At 33.6% G+C, this 18,261-nt stretch overlaps 1 long non-coding RNA gene across 2 annotated transcripts in view; it reads right to left on the bottom strand.

Moving 5' to 3' along the window:
* LOC146545724 (uncharacterized) overlaps window positions 1–10,977 on the bottom strand; it is a 112,841-nt gene extending 101,864 nt beyond the window's left edge. For both annotated transcript variants that reach the window (XR_014880951.1, XR_014880950.1), the window contains exons 1-2: window positions 10,702–10,977; window positions 929–1,097 (exon numbers count right to left, since the gene is read on the bottom strand). This is a non-coding gene — a long non-coding RNA (uncharacterized LOC146545724). The remainder of the gene's footprint in view (window positions 1–928; window positions 1,098–10,701) is intronic.
* Window positions 10,978–18,261: the final 7,284 nt, after the last annotated feature.

The raw sequence follows: 18,261 nt of genomic DNA on the forward strand, positions 1-18,261 counted from the left end.
AAGATGGAGTTAGGAAAGTCAGAGCCCACATGGAGGGTAAACCTGGTGAGGAATGTGAAGGACTTCTACAAGTACATCAGTTGTAGAAGGAAGACTAGGAAAAAGATGGGCCCACTACTGAAGGAAGAAGGGGAATTGGTAATAAAGGACATGAAAAATGCCATAGTATTTAATATTTTCTTTGCCTTGATCTTTACTGTTCCAAGAAGATAATAGAATAGTTCAGTTATTCAGATACCTTCAATGGTCATAGAATCATCATAGAATCATAGAATGGTTTGTGTTGGATGGGATCTTTAAGATCACCTAGTTCCAACCTCCCTGCTATAGTCAGGGACACCTGCTTCTAGATCGTGTTGCTCAAAGCCCCATACAGCCTGTCCTTGAGCGTCTCCAGGATGGAAACATCCACAATCTCTCTGGTCAACCTTCTCTTCTCCAAGGTGAAGAGCCCCAACTTACTCAGTCTGTCTTTGTAGGGGAGGTGCTTCAAATCTCTGACAACCTGGTCCAGAGTCACACTACCCTCACAGTAAAGAATTTTTTCCTACTATCTAGTTTAGATCTACCCCTTCCAGTTTAAAGTCATTTCCCCTCTTCCTGTCTTTACCTGCCCTTACAAAAAGCCCCTCTCCAGCTTTCCAGTGGGCTCCCTTTCAGGAATTGGAAAGTCACTATAAGGTCCCCCCAGAGCCTTCTCTTCTCCAGGGTGAAGAGCCTCGCCTCACTCAGTCTGTCCTTGTAGGGGAGGTGCTTCAAATAATCTAACTGTCTTGCCATCTCAGTGCTGACCAAAAGTTAAAGAATGCACATATAGAAGCACATTATTGACAGCATTACCCAATTACTTTTTGGTTGCCTGTATCCATGGATTCCAGGCCCCTGAAGCCAGAGGAAAAGTTTAGACTTCTGAGAAAGGAAAACTTACCCTTTGTGGAGAAGGACCTTTTTATGGAGCACTTAAACAAATTGACTGTACGTGGGCACATTGTGATGGGATGATGGGATGTGCCCATAAATGTTGAGGGAGATGGGTGGTGTCATTTTGAAGCCATTCCTGATTATCTCTGAAAGGATGTAGTGATGTGTAGAGGTTTCTGAGGACAGAAAGAAAAAAACAAATGTCACTCATATCTTCAAGTACAGTATAGAAGATCTAGGAAATTAGAGGTTATTCACCCCATTCCTGGGAAGGGGATGGAGTAACTAATAATGGAAATCAGTTCCTATCACACGAGGGACAAGAATGTGATCAGAAGTCAACTTGAAGTTATGATGCTGATACTGTACATAAGCACCCTAATTGACTTGCAAAATGGAGATGATTAGCTTGGTGGATGAGGAAAGATGAAGAATGTTGCTTACCTTGACTTAAGAAAGGCTTTTTGTGAGGGTTGTCTATTCTATAACTTTCTTATAAATGAACTGACAAAGAGGACAGTGAGGTGGACTGAAAACTGGCTGAAACAGGGGGACAGATATTTAGAATCAGTGGCACAAAGTTTAGCTGGAAACAAGTCACTAGATGCAAATTCTAGGGTTTTATGTTGGAGGTAACACTGTTCAACCCCTTCATTAACGACCTGAGTGATGGGGCAGAGTTAGTAGACAATGGAGAAGAGAAGAGAAGAGAAGAGAAGAGAAGAGAAGAGAAGAGAAGAGAAGAGAAGAGAAGAGAAGAGAAGAGAAGAGAAGAGAAGAGAAGAGAAGAGAAGAGAAGAGAAGAGAAGAGAAGAGAAGAGAAGAGAAGAGAAGAGAAGAGAAGAGAAGAGAAGAGAAGAAGAGGAGATCTGGGTATAGTAGAGTAAACCTAGCTAATGATCACAGAGTTAGTAAGGAACTGGTGAATCTGTCATATGAGGAGGGGATGAGTGAGCTAAGACTGCTAGACCTAAATAAGAGAAAATCAAGGCAATTTTATTTATGTTTAAAAATAACTGATGGGATAGAAACAGGAAAAGGCAGATGTACTCTTCTCAGTAATGATCTGTGGGAGGCCTAGAGGCAGTGGGAACAAATTAATGCAAACAAAAATATAAAATCTCCCTGAAGATCAGAATTCTATATATATACATATGTATAAATGTATTTCTTTGCTGTTACAATGGTCTGACACTGGAATGGGTTTCTCAGAGAAATTGTAGTTTCAATGCCTTAGTTACTCAAAATCCAATTCATCGTCCTGGGCAAACTACTGTAACTGTGCTGGCTTGAAAGCGGTTTCTTAAGAGATCTCTTCCAATTTCAGTGGTTCTGTGATTCTTCTGCAGTTTGTGAACTTTATTCTTCTGCAGTTTGTGAACTTTATTTTATATCAACATCTTACATTAAATAACCTTTTTGTCCCCACCAGTTTTCACTAGCTTCCATAGGCAGGAAGTCAGTTCCTGCTTACCAGTAGGCAGATATCTGTTACTGTGTTTAGTTAATATGATCTCTGACTTGTTTTCAAAAACAGTTGAAAAATAAAAATATACTTATGAATATTTTTTCAATTTAAACCTATAGTTGCAACAGAGCAATATACTTGTCCTTTTATAAAACTATGAAATAGAAAGTAAACTGTTAAGTGGTAGAAATCCTTATGCTTAAATTATTAAGCAACTGTCGAATCTTATTCTATGATGTCTTTAAGCTGTTATTTTCTTCCTTAGCTGTTGGATTGTTGATATATTTATGTTACTTTGACCTTGGCTAATGATTAAAACATTTTTTATTTTCTACAAAACACACTGTTATTATTCAGTTCTCTAAGTAGTTTTGTTGATCTTGTTCATTATTTTGCATTAACATAATGAATATAACTTCACATGTCATAAACAAAGGTCTGGATCATCAGCTTGAGAGTTGGCAGAGCTTGTGTTAAAAACTGGCTCCCATGCTCCACCACTAAGGCACAAAAAGCTTCGTCTCATAAACTATCCTCAGCTAAAAAATATGGTGTTACATTTGCACTTCCATGAAAAATCCCTCTGGTCTTTTCTGAATCAATTGAACATGCAGTAGCAGGCAGAAAAACCCCACACAACTATTATATGAGTATATACATCCCAAATGACAAATATATATTAATATTAGTCTATTTAGCTATTTTATTGAATGATTGATGAACATTTAGTGAGTTAAATAAAATAATATTCTCTAGTATCTTAGATGGAAATGTTACCTATTAAGATTTTTAATGAGGCAACTTTTTACAATTCTTTGTCATATTTGAGTAAAATGTAAACTTCTATGAACAAAATTGAAGGATAGTATAAGAAGTAATGGCAATTTGTCGCGAATATCTCTTATGGCATATAAAAGCTTTTGCTAGTCAGTAGAGATGCTGATAAAAATATTCAAGTTTAATTGAATTAATTTCATGAAATAAATATCTTTGGGCAAGCTAAGCAAAATAATCTCAAGTCAAATTTTAATTGTGTACACACTAGCAAAAGATACTGCCATACTGTTACCTTACCCCCACTTTATTTATGAGTCAACATTATTCTTATATAATGAGTCAGTTACAGTTACTTTTAAAGACACTAACATTAAATTAATGAAATGAGATTGAAATAGCATAGGAAAATGTGTAATTAGGTAAAGAAACACTGATAATTATTCCTACAAAATTCCTACTAGTTTTCTTTTTCTTTTTTCTTTTTCTTTTTCTTTTTCTTTTTTTTTTTTTTTTTTTTTTTTTTTTTTTTTTTTTCATTTTTGTCCTAACAACAAACCACAGATAACATGATAAGGACAGAGAAAATTCTGGCAAATGCAGGATGAAACTCTAAAATAATTGCCACAGCTAATTAGTGTTGCCAAGACTTTCATCCCTATCACTGAGGTGTCCACTTAATTTATTGTAGATCATTTGTAAACCATAGTGATCTATGAAGACAAAGCTAGGTCTAAAAGCAGTTATTTTCATGGAAAGTGAATTTTTTTCCTGTTCCATTAATGTCAAAAGTCATTTCTTGTAACCATTTCTCCACACTGAAAAAAGAAATACATTCTCCTCTTGTGACAGCAAGCAACGAACACTCAATTTTATAGATATTGCTTTCAGATTCTAAGCTTGATTTTTATCTTGGCCCCTCAAAAAAAAAAAATATTCAAATCATTAGAGGAGTTCAACTGTTGCCAACATGGACTGGAAATCCAAAACTGACATACAAGTCTTGATCGTGAATGCCAAAGACAAAATCATCCTACGCATTCAAGACTGAGATTGGAGAAAGCTGATCAAAGTCCCCAGAGGTAATTTAAAAAATCTTGTTGGCTTTTGGGGATTATTTCCAAAGATGAAAGTAGAGATGAAATTAACCCTATCTATTATAAAATTTATAATAAAGCAAATTGAGTAGAAAATACAGCTGGAACCATAGCCCATGAGCATATTAGTATACCTGCTGTTAAAGCTTGACTGAAAAACTTGAAGGCTAATTATCTTCTTTCCCTGAAAGTACAGGGTACTACTTCTTGTAGAGTAGGAACAGGAGATGAATATTACAAAAAGAAAGTTCATAATTTGGATTGCATACAGTTACAAATAACACTTTGCACAGACATTTGTAACCTTTTTTCATATTTACAGGTCCATTAAAAAAAAATATGAGGAAAAAAAAAAGCAAGAATAAAACCAAATATCTTTCTACTTTGTAGTCTGAAAGCTTTATTTTTATTTTTTGTTTTTCCCTTATTTTTATTTTTTGTTTTTCCCTGTTATATGAATGAGATTCCTTAGAAAACTGACTGATACAGTGATTTATCACAAGAATGCATTTTGTGTACCTAATCTTACTCCTAAAATATTTAAGTCTTGAGAACACCCTGCTGATGCTGTGTATGAGAGTTCTTATATAGCAGAGCAAATATCTTACAATGCAGAAAAATGCTGAAATATTGAATACACTCAATGCCCAAGATAGAGATCTTTTGAGATGTGTATCTATTTTCAGGAGGTGATAGAAAGAGATGGAATTCAGCAGATGCTTAAATTCTGAAAAGACATCACAAATGGTACTTTTTCTTCAGCAGTGCTCCAGTGGTATATATCAGTTTGACAGTGAAAGGCCACTCTAATTCCCTCTGTAATAACCTAGGCAATGACACTTGCTCAGAATGTCAAGTTCTGGAAACTTGCTGTTAATTACAGTTCTTGCGATGATATTTTCAATTTTGTCAGCACTGGTAGTAGTTTTTGTCTGTTTCACTATTGCACAGTAACTACTGAAAATTGACCCTTTAGTTTATGCTCTGCACTAGCACACGCAGCTCACACCTTTTAAAGTGACCTTTATGTTCAGTATAAGGTGCAAGATTATATAAATTACGACTCCCAGTGTATTATCAATCAAAAAGCTACTTGTCAAGCTGCTTTTTTGCTAACAACAAAAAAATCAAATCTATCCTCAGAGGCTATAATCCTGTACAGGCAAATAAAATACCATGGGGTCTGTTCTCCTCTCAGTTCACATACGTAAATCTCATTCCTACTAACATTAATGGGGAGTTACATGCATGCATCAAGAGAAGATTAAATCCGCAACAGAGCACACATGAAGTCTTTCAGTGTGAAATGGCTTACGGAGACAAATGGGAAAACACTGCATGGAAACAGCCTTGTAATTCAGTTTTGCATACAACTCTTGATGAACTTTTTCAGACTGAATGCTTATCATTTATGTCATATGGATGTAGAATGCTTAATGCTTGATACTAACAAGTACATATTAACTATAGCATATTTCAGGTAAGTTTGCTGTCTATAGATCTCACATCACAGATTGATGGTGATACAATTCAGAATTTATATTAAATTAACTGTTGTGTACATGGATTTTGTATGTCCATATCTCAATAAGAATATTGTGAGAAATTTGGTCTTGGCTTGTAAAATTTTAGAGTAATCTCTCCAGATTGGGAAGTAAAAGTAGTTGAACATGAAGTTAATTCCAACACTTCCTTACATGCAGTCCCATTGAAAACTTTAGTTTCTATACACACAAAAGATGTGCCTCTATACATGTATGTGTATATTTATGCATGCATATATAGAGAATATAAAAAATATACATTTATGAAAACCATGACAAAAACAATCTAAGGTACTATTTTGATACAACAACAAATAAAATGAGTGTAAAAATTCTCCGATAATTTCAAGGACAATAGGAAGATATCAAAAGACTAAAAAATATTTGTGGAATTGACTTGAGTTCCTTTCCTTCCACATTCAAATATTGTAGATCTTTTTTCATTAAATTCAGTGGAATACATAGGATTATAAAGCAAAAAGTAACTGAAGAAAGAATGGAGTTGGAAACTTCAGATTTATTTTATTTTAAAAACAATCTGTATGTTGTTACTTCAGATGCTTTTAGTTTACTTTAATTAAGTTTGTTTGCACAGAAAAGAGTGTAATCCTGAAGGAAAAGGATGAGGAGAAGTTTCAGTTTAGAGGAGCTATTTTCATATGCTGACATATATATCAATCTATAAACTAAACCGGTTAGGACAACAAGAAAACTAAAGAGATATGGTTTCACTCAAATAAGTAAACTGCAGTAGTGTCTGCTATAGACCCTGAAGACTTGGAGAGAGCAAGTATGAAAAATTCCTGGACCAGCCATCCTGGAGCTTAAAATCTCAAGGCATTGTACTCATAGGAAACTTTAACTCCGCAGCCATCTGGTAGGTGACAAATACATCTAAATATGAGTCACCAAAGAGATTCTGAGGTAAGGTGTGTAGTAAACATGATTCAGACAGAAGGGTTATCTAGAAAATAGAAACTTTTTTCTTTAATGAAGTATTGATGGAAAATATTATGAAAGTAGTACTTGTTCACATTCTTGAATGTATATCTAGTGGACTGTGAAGTAATTTGTAAAAAATAAAATTATAAGTGAATTCAATTTCAATAATAGAGAATTAAAAAATAATAGAGAATTAAGATACAGTCAAAATATGTGGCCTACTCAAATCTATTTGAGTTCTGCTGATGATTTGAGTGAGAATTTTATTTATACTAAAACAATGGAAATGAGTAGTTGAGTATTTCTGTGGGTCAGAGGAGAAAGTGACATATAAAAACAAAGACTAAATTACAATAACTTATTCTTCTAATAGAAAGGAAAAACAAAAGAAGTTTTAAAAGGCTAATATAGCCTTACAATAAAATTCTTAAAGGCTAGAAGAAGGATCCAGACAAAAATAAATACAATCAAAAATATTGTAAAAATTTTTTTTAGAAATGCTACATAAGATTTTGCTATGTTTTGCATCTTTTTTTTTTTTTTTTAAATTTCAGAAGTAGAATTGTTTGCTGATAATAATGTTGAAATAGAACAGCATCCTACAAGTCAAATCTATAATTCCTTCTCTTTCTTTCTTATACCTTACTTACAAATCTATTGCTAAATTAGTCTTATTATTTTTCTTTTCTTCCATTATCCCAGTGCATAAATAGATACATGTGTAAAGAACAAAAACAACTGGCAAGTTGTAACCACATATGCGTAGCACAGCCTACAGTCATGAGGGAAGAAAGGAGAAATCTCCTTTCTTCAGTCTGGCCTTGTGAGTACGAACAGTCCACAAGGATAAATTCAGCTGGCACATTTCATGACACAGTATGCCAATTTATGTAAGCTCTTAGACTTTGTAGTATCTGATGTCTTGTGATATCTTGATTGAAAACAAAATAAATAAAACTGAGATTATATTTACAGTGATGATTAAATCATAGACAATTTTTATTGAATCTCACAGAGATCCTTATTTTGTCTAATGATTTTGATATTTTTATTGATTTTATGAAAGGACTAATTGCTAATAAAATATGCAAGGATTTGCAGGATTTGCAAATAAATTAGGCTTTATGAAGCATTTTTGTGAAACAGGAGATTATTTCATGAATATATATATATTATATAAATATAAACATATTTAGTATAATTAAGTATATTAGTCGTTTTACAGCTGAAGAATTTAAAGCTTATGAGTTGAAGTGAATTTCCTGAAAGATTTAATGTTCTTGCCATTTTTTCTGTCCTTACAGCATGGCTGTTGCAGGAGAGCCAGAATGGGCTTTAGCTGAGGCAACGCAATCAGACTGACATGTTAAACAAATGCCTAGGTGGCATCTGGCACATGGCAGAGTCCGTATATCCATTTCCATGGATGCACTTGTAGGATTTTCAAGTCATGAAGGAGGTCACATACTGAATGAGAAAACTTTTTTTTTTTTTTTTTTTTTTTTTTACATTCCTAGACAAGTTTTGGTTGTTCTTTCAAACTTTTTTCCTTTCTGTTGTCTAATTTTGGGAACAAACCTTCAAAAGATCTCTGCTCAGGTGAATAATTTCATTTTCTTGGGATTATACACAGGAATAATATTCCTCCTGTGTGAAGATACTTAATCTCCTTATATGATATATAATTTATGTTTCAGATATAATACTCCAAGATCAACCCAATTCTTGGCATGAAGGTAAACCCTGAAAAATCCCAGAGACTATATTTTTTAATTGAATAGAGGCCACTTAAAATAGAAATTTTAATTTAGATTTAATAACTCTATAAAAGATAAATCTAGTTGCCATGTAATAAACAGTAATTAATTAGTTAATATCAATTAAATACTAAAAATATTAATTTACATTTAACATCTAACTACTGTAATTTGATATAGCTATCTTATTAAATGCTAATTAAATTCCTAAACATTCTTACAAGTTTAATGCATTAATAATAGGAACGTAAGTACACATTTACTGTATCTGCAGTTCTCAGTTCATTACATGGCAACTAGATTTATCTCTTTTACACTAATTAAATATACTAAGCAAACCTCAGTAACTTTTCTTAACACATACCATAACTGTTTTATTAATTTCAAATTAAATGCCCATTTAGGGCTTCTAATCTACAGCTGCCCTAAACAGTTTTCTGCTAACATAGCAAAGGTTGCTGTGACATTAAATCTGAACTATGACATTTCTAGATGTTGACTAAGAAACGTATGTAAGGAGCAAGATTGTTCTTTTTTCTTCACTACTGATTAAGCTTAATGGTTATTTCTTAATCTGCTTTTTTCCTTTCCAGTAAAATCTTTTTCCTATTTCACCCTGCTTTATGCCAGCACTACTATGCCAATCTACGTTCTTCTTTGCAGTTTCTTTTCAGTCTTCCTTACTGTATTTGCTGATTGTTTACCTATGTTATTTCATTGGTCTTGAAATAAAAGGAAAATTCTTACCACGTGGGAAGACTGTCACTATTTTATTTAAAATGTCCCTGATACTTATAAAATCATCTTAATCTTTAGTGAAAATGCTTAATATCACGGAATTTTTAAGCAAGCAATCATACATCTATTTGTAAACAAATAGATTCTGTTTAGAATGCCAACCACAGTGTGATGAATACGTCAGAGTAACAACCACAGTATGATTTCTCTGGGAAACTAAGGGAGACACTACAGTTGCATGTATCTAATGATTTAGAATCATGTCTCTTTTCGCATATGATGGAGGCTGTCATAAAGACGGGAGGCTGCTGTGCAGTAAAAAAAGCACATTAGCTATTAACCTTCCCCCAGCCGATCAACTTTGTTTTGCAATCTTTCCTCAGAACCATTAGAATACCCTGAAGAAATAACTTTCCAATTAAAAAGGATCTCAGAGAACAAAGCCATTTTATCTCTGACTCCTGGTGTTCTTTATTCCAATAATTTAAATTGGAATTGATTTTTCAATTTAGCCGTTGACTTGCTATGGACACACAGCTGAAAAGGCCGAATGGAATTGCATGGCTGAAATATTTGTCTTTGTGATGCACTCCTCATAAATTCAGAAGAGCTTGCTTTTTTTTTTTTTGCTTTTTTTTTTTTTTTAATGCAGTTTCTTTCTGCTGCTACTGCTTTAGACAACAGCTTTTTAGCTCAGCATGAGCAAACTGAGAAAACATGTCCAGTGTGACCTCGAGGGCCTCATACTCAGTTCTTCACAAAGCTATTTAATTGCTACATTTCTGAGAAAAATGAATAGACACAGCGTAGACAAAGTGATAGCTGTTTTTCAAAGCCTGAATTTTATGGGTTTTTAGCATATTCATCTTTTTATTTCTTTTAAATAATATATAGATAAACAAAGAAAAACTGAATGAAGAAGTAAGCAAACAAGCAAAATAAATAAATAAATAAATTATAACCAGTTCATTTACTGTATTTAGTACAAATATGCTTGTACATAAATAGCTCAGGTATATTCTCTCATTGTTCTAGTGGCAGATTCACTTAATGCAGTAATTGATTTATCTATGGAACAGCTCTGAATTAAGCACTCCAGTTATTAAAGAGCCTTTAAAAAGATCAGGGTCCAGTTCTGCCTGATGTTCATCTCAATGTTAGTTCACTCTGGCACTTCACTTAATGGGAAAGACAGTTGTATGTTTTTGACAGAGAAAGAGTGGGGTTCTAATAATTGGAATTTCGGAAAGGCAACATTTAATTTCCCTGTGTTTTGTGGGTAATTTTTTGCAGAAAAGCACAGTTAAACATGTGATGCAGAAAGTAGTAAGTAGAGTTAAAAAGCACAAAGAGAACAAACTTCTGGTGTAACTTAACTAGTTATTTTAAATATACTATGTGTGGTCACTGTACCCATAAATATGACCAAGAAATTGTAATTTTACCTTTGCTTTCTTTACCTTTTTTTTCTTGTCTCTTTTCTTCTTTTCTTCTGCAGTATGGCTGATAATCATGGCAATTTCTGCCCCTTGACTTGGTTCAAAGTCTTTGATTTCTTCACTGGAATGTAACATACTTTCTGTTCTGATTTCTCAGTGAATGTAACTCAGCCTGAAATCCACCACAAATTTGAAGATTCTGCATGTAGGAACTGGAATGTTTTTATCCGTCTGTCTTTTCCATTTCTGGAATTGGTCATCCAGTGCTTCAGTCAAAATACGGTAGGAAATTTAAGAAACAAAAGACAATACTGCGAAGTGAGGTTAATGATTAGCTGAAAAGGTTTACTTTTTGCTTTACTCCAGGACTCTGATCCCATCTCCTTACATACTAATTTGCAGCGTCTGATGCACGAACTCAGACGTGAATGATCCAAATCGTTTATTACAAGTTCTCTTATATACCTCCACAAGTTTTCTTTTTCTAGCTTTCCCATCCACCCCTACAACTTTCCCATCCACCTTTACATGTCAACAGAGCATTCTACAAAACACTCTTCAACTGTTCACACAGATGCTTATCCAATCAGAGCCATGAGACGTTCTTTCTTCTTCTAGAGGTGTCCTTGGTTCTCATGCTGTTTATCTTGCTCCACAGCTTCTGCTCTGAACAGTTTTTCTTGTATTCCCACACTAATTTCCTCATCAGTTGCACTATGAAGAAGTGTACAACTTCTTCAAGAAAGTTTCTTCAAGAAACTCAGTGAGGAAAACTGGAGTGTAACAGACAGTAGTTTTTTCTAGGTTTGTACAAGAATACAAATGCTTCAAGGATATAAATTTCACTTAAGTTCAAGGTTTTTCTTGAAACAGTCCTAAATTACATTTTCTCATAAAATGTTACTCTGTCCTTCTACATGTGGACACATACAGTAGGCTTGTTACACTTGTTACGTACTTGTGTATGTCACAGTGAATTTAAAAATTGCAACTGAATATGTAGATATTACTGCTACTAATAAGGAAATGGTTAGAAATGATCTCTGATGACAAGAATATATTTGAATGCCTAGTCTTTCAGTAAAATATGCTAGTGTTTGTGGACGCTAACAGCATTTAGGACATAGTGTTATCTGGCATAAAGAAAAGCAGCTTTATTCATGTCTATGGAGTTATGCCATTTATGCCATTTTGTTCATTATGATTTTTAGCTAACTTAACCATGCTCAAGTAAAAATAATCAACCTGGAACTTTGACACAGAATAACTACTTGTACTACAACATTAATTTTACAGAATGAATATTCGTTCAAAAGTGTTACAAACAAACAAACAAACAAACATCAAATGTATCAGTATTTGAAAGCAGTTGATTAAAATGATTTTCTCTGCTGTAAAAACTTTAGTGCTGAACATTAAGCTACAGGGAACTTTCTACCAGTTAACATGTGCAGATGAAACCATAGAGGAGGAGCAAGAGTACCATTTTCCCTTTGTCATGGAGAAAGTCTTTTAGGTTTCTTTCAGGTATATTTACCATAGAGAAGATTAGATAAAGTAGTGTGCATAAAAGAAGGATGTTGCTGGCCAGTGATTAGTACCTGACTTTTTTTTTTTTTTTTCTTTTTTGTCAGTTTTGAATAACTTCTATGTTTATGACAGAATTTCTACCTGATGTTGAAAATACTTGTTTAAATCTGTGAAGGGCAGTAGAAGGTGCATAAACTTATGAGGAAACTAAAATGACTGGGTTAACATATAGAGAATGTTAAAATTGTATTAGATTACTATCCTACCAATATATGAATATGTGAAGATGAGAAAAGGAGTAAAAATACCTAAGTGAATGAATAACTCTGGGTCAAAAGCGTGGCACTGAGTGACATGGTTTAGTGGGCGTGGTGGTGATGGGCTGACAGGTGGACTCTTCCAATCTTAATGGTCTCTTCCAATCTTAATGAGTCTACGATTCTATAAATTATTGAACAATCAGCATATAAATAAAAAGTAAATTCAAGCTGTGTATCTAGTGTTTTTTATCAATCATTGGAGATAAAAGACATCTTGCCTGTCTTCCAAAATGAAAAAAAAGTTTAATATTTTAACTGTATTTAAGACAGGTTTTGATATGTTTATGAATTTAGTTGTATATTACAGACTTCTGTAATAGTAACACTTAGAATTTGGTGACCTCATATATATGTTCTATTCCCATGCTATATATTCCTGTTTTTACATTACACTTTTCAGAAAATTCGCAGGAAAATATGTCTGTTTCTGGTTTCTTTAATCGAATTGTATTACAAAGGCATGTTGGAATGAGATCCAGACATACATTAGATCTTCCCTATCTTCCTACGTTTTCATTTCCATAAAAAGTAACCTCAGACTCATAAACCTGACTGAAATGACTGTGGTCAAACAGCTGAATAATGAGGACTTCAAAAGCTTTAGTGCTTGCACTGGTCAGCAGAAATGAGCGAAGACTCAATAGTCTTTCAAAAGAAGCTTAGCTGTCAAGAATGAAAAACAGGCAACCTAAAAACTTACATGAATTTTCACATATACATTCATAAACGTATACACACACAGAAGAATACATATAAGTGTATGTGTATTTATATACATATGTATTTTGTTTACGTATGTATAATTTTATATTTCAGTTAATTTGTTTTCCATTTGTTGTCTAATGCAGATCATCAGTATAACAAATTGACAAAACATAAGAAGATATTTTGGAGCAGGGGCAAAAAGTTTATGCTACAGGCAGAAATCTTCATGGTGCCCCAAGTAGCAGAAGTATTGTCGAGCTACTGAGACACAGTGTCTCCCTGAAGTGCATTTATTTGAAACTGTTTCCCAATCCCTATAAACCTATAAACAGACCAGGGAAGAGACTATCTAAAGAGAAGGATTTTTTTTTTTTTTTTTTTTAATGAGAAAAAATGGAATTAAACACTGAGCTACTCATTTCCCAAAGGTTTCAAGTTTCATTCTCTCTTTTGAAATGCATATGAACACTGCCATTTATTGTATATTGTCTTAAAAGCAGTCAATATACTGGTAAAATCAATATTTTAGTGTACAAGACATGGTATTGGAATTATTCTAGATTTTATATTAGTTTAAGAACGGAGCTGATTTTTAACTTTAGAGTCTTTCAAACTCATCTACTAATTTTGCTAATGATATTAAGAAAAGATAGTGTATGCTAATAAGAAACTTGGACTTGCTCTTCTTTTTCTCAGAAGGCCTTGGTCAGTTACAGAACACATTTTTCTTGTTATAGATGACTTATGCAAATATTATTATTATTACTACTTTTTACAAATTACAGTAATACTCGGAGAACCTATAAGTGAAGTGTTTTGTCAGGAACATTTTTGTTTCCTTTCTCCCTTTTCTGCTCCTCATTTCTCGTTAATAATTAACATTTTCTCTTTCATTTCCTGAAGACAGTTAGACATGTCTTACTTTTACTGTTAAAAGAATCTGATACTATTTATTGCTAAAAGAATAGCAGAACTATTTTAAATTGTCAAACATGATACACTTTCAGAGTCTTTTACCTACTCTCATGTTACAGTAGGAATAGAAATAACCTAGGAATGTCAGAAATAGAGTTAAAAAAATAATTAAAAAAAAATAATGAAAGAGACTGACACATTATCTTAGGTAAATGAAGTTACAGTAGCCAAGTACATAAACTAAGCCTTTGATATTGAGCACACTTGTCAAAACTATCTGTCAGTGGTTTACGGTCCGGTTCGGTCCGGTTCCGTGACTAGAAGGGTGGAGGGATCCAAGGATCCGCGCCCCCAGAAAAGGAAAATAGGGGACCCCGAAATAATTGAAAACAGTGGCAACAATCTGAGGTGAAACAAACTAATTTACTAAATATAGTATCAACAGAATATAAGGAGAGAGAGAGAGTGTGTGTCTGGAAGGTGGATCGGCCTCACCACAACGCTGAGATGAGAAGTGCAGTCCAGTTGAGCCGATGAAGAAGCGCAGGCAGAGAAGCGAAGGCAGAGAAACACAGATGGAGAAGCGCAGACGGAGAAGCGCAAGCGAAGAAGCGCAGGCAAAGAAGAGAGCATCAGGTGACTTTGCCGGGAGTTATATCTCCTTGCTGATCGCAAAGTCCCCTGGGGAAATGTAGCTCTTCTTCTCCTCCGGACAGGCACCCGGAACTTGAGCATCAGCAGTCAAACCCCCAGTGCATTACATGATGTTATGATGTGGAATACTGATAACCAAAAATCATGAAACCATGACACTATCTTATCCAAACTCTTACTTTTGCAGATATCAGGCACCTGGATACTTTCATCTATATGTATGCAAATTATAATGATGCAACAGTTTACATCCAGTTCACATCTCGAGAAATATTCAAAAACTGCCTGGACAGGGCAATCTTCTTTATGTGGACCTACTTGAATGAAGAATTTAGATAAGACAGTCTTTAAAGGTCCCTTTTTGCCTCTATGATTTGATAAGCTCCATCTTTATATGTACTCTCAGAGCACATGTGAACTCACTTCTATATGCTCCAGAAGAAGCTATCTATTGTTTAGTTCAAGTACTTACTAAGAACTTGTTATAATTATGCATTATAATTATATTATATTAATAACTACCCTATAGGCTAACACATGTATTCATTCATTTAAAATGCTTTCTGCAATGCTTTAGGCATGTTTATTTATAGAATATTTCTAAATGTGAAAGTAAAAATGTACTCTTCTAATATACTTGTGATAACAAATCACTTGATAGTTCAAGAGAATTTTTTTTCTAAAATATTTATTTTTTAACTATACATATGTAGCAGATTTCTTTTGCAATGCCTAGTTGGACCACAGTAAGGTGCTTTAGTAAAAATTTATCTACGTGATGTCTGTAGTGTATCAAAAAGTGTGTGTGCATTGTGAGCGTGAGTGCGTGGATAGAGGAGATTCAGAACTATATTTTCTAAAATGAAACAATAATTGCATGCAGAAAATATAGAAAACTTTTCAGTTCAATGTTTTTTGTTGTTCAAAAATGTATGTTATTAAAACAAAATTAATTGATTCATAATGTTAGTGTGCGTTGAAAAAGAAAGAGAAAGAAAGAAATGAAAAAATAAAGAGAAATGCATCAAGTTTAAAAATTATAAACCTTTCAATGTACAAGAATGTCAGAGATAACCTGGTCTTAAAGGAAATTAAGTTTAGTTTTCTTGGATACGTCTAACCTGCTGAAAGGGAATTACAGAGAGCGCAGTTAGTACCTGGTAAACAAGTTAACTTTTCATCTTGTCACAATTTCACATCTAATGATTTGATAGATGAGAGCAGTTTTATGTAGCTTTGATGCAAACTGTTCTGCACCACATGGTCCTACAGTCAACGAACACCCTCTTTTGTTTAGTAGCATCTGTGGATTTATCTAATCTCTTAGTTCAAATAAAAGCTGTATAATTTTGTTCACTAAGTTAAATGTAGATCAGATGTTCCATCAGGAGTCAGTACTCATCAGGACAAAGTTTATTCTTTGGAGATGCAGAGATTACATCTGTATGATCAATTTAAAAAAAAACCAGTGATTATTTTGGCTTGATTGTTAAAAGTGTCACAAATTTTTGTTGAAGTTCATGTATTCAAATGTCATTTATACCAAAGACAGGAATTGTGAGTCCTAACTAGCTAGACTCAGACAATTTTTTAAAGTATGTGTGTGCCAAATCTAGAACATTTGTGCTGAAATTTTGTTGGAGAGAATGCTAATGATAAAACTGGCATATAAACAACTAAAGGCAGTATGAAGGTTAAAGACACTCTCTTCTCTCTTCTCTCTGATTTTCCCCAAATTATTTTTTTCTAGACCACAGACATTTCAGAAGACAAAGAGTGTAGAAAGGTTGAATGAATGAAGGCTTAATATGAGCTTGTATTTCTTGGAAGGAAAGACTTATTAGAAGTGGGTTATGTGCAAAAGAGAAGTACTGACTTGCCCATTGTCCAGGTTGGTCGATCAGACTGACTGAAGTTAGTAATAGACCTTCCCACTGAACTGAGAAAAAAAATGCTGCATAATTGCTTTAAAATAGTTTTAGTTTATAATAGTATTGCAAGACAATTTTTTTTCGTTTGACATAGTGTGTTCAAAGTACATGAGTTATCTTTAGTATTTGAGTGCTCTTCAGATACACTACTGAAAAACAAGCTCTCAGAGAAGTGCTGGCAGTAGCCAGTTGATTGCCATAGCATCATGTTACTGGAGTTAACAATATTGTTTAATTGTTAAAAAGAAATTGTTTAACTTCTGTACCCAAGAAATTGAGTCTATTTAATTAATTGCAGCTCATTTTAAAGAAAATTATCATGCACAGATTTTATCTGATATTGTCCTTTTTCTTTTCTTGCATGAGCCATTGTACTGCTATCTGTCATCCTGTTGTGAAACAAAATGTATCATAAAGTAAAAACTAGAACACAGTACAAGTAGTTTTTGTGTAGAAGGGAAAAACTACTCTCATACATAATTTGAGAGGAAAAATGATTAGTTTTCTGATGCTGGTGGAAAATGTAAGAAATACTGTACTTATGTCTGGCACATCTAAACTCATAACATCTATTTGCTTTGCTTTGTCAAAACATACGAAAAATCATTAAAGTGTTTTAATAAATGTCTGGTTTTCTTTCTCATTCATCTTATAAATATTAATTAGCCATGGATCAGGCAATTAAAGTTTAATCAATTTGCACTAATTAGCACCACATACTTGCATAAAAAGATAAAACCAGCTCCTGCATCTGGCTGTTATTTGCAGTTTTTGTCAAGTGCTGATGAGTTTCATCTTGAAGAGAAGATGAAGAAGAAAAGAGGAAAATAAGGAAGTAGTGTTAATTTTATTAAATCTTCAATCAAACCCTCTGTTCATAAGCTTCATGGGACAATACCAGATAACATTTCACTTTACATAGAAATAGACGAGCATGGGCAAAAAGTTTTTAACACTTTTCTCTGACCACACCCTTCCTAATTATACTTTGTAGGAAAAAAAAAGCCCTACTGTGCAAAAGAACAAGGTATATACTATAACAATGAAATCATTCCCATTCCAGTGGAATACTATAACTTCACAAGTGGCCTTCCAATGCTCTGACAGAGGTTGATCATAGCATGGAAAAACGTAGCCTAGTTCCAGTAGCACAGAAATTAGTTGACAGATATATTATCGGAAATAAGTGAGGAATCTGTGGGGAAAAAAAAAAAAAAAAAAAAAAAAAAAAAAGGTATTATAAAAACTTCCAGTCAGGAAAGATAATTTGATAGTAATTGTTTTAGTTATTTGTGTCTTGACTTCAAATGCTTACCACTTGGGTATGATTTAGGAGAGATCTTACCTTTTCAGCAAACCTGGCAAAAGAAACAAACTAGCAAAATCAGAATGCACACCAGCAGAGAAAATCAATGTTTTTTTATTGTTTAAGAGGTTTCGTTTTCAGGCTTTTCACCTCTACTGTGAAACTGTACAGTGGATCTCATTTTAGAAATCCTGAATCTACATTAGAGAATTACACAAGT

Source organism: Meleagris gallopavo, chromosome 1 (genome assembly GCF_905368555.1).
Source record: "Meleagris gallopavo chromosome 1, MGAL_WU_HG_1.1, whole genome shotgun sequence".
In the NCBI taxonomy this organism is placed as follows: Eukaryota; Metazoa; Chordata; class Aves; order Galliformes; family Phasianidae; genus Meleagris; species Meleagris gallopavo.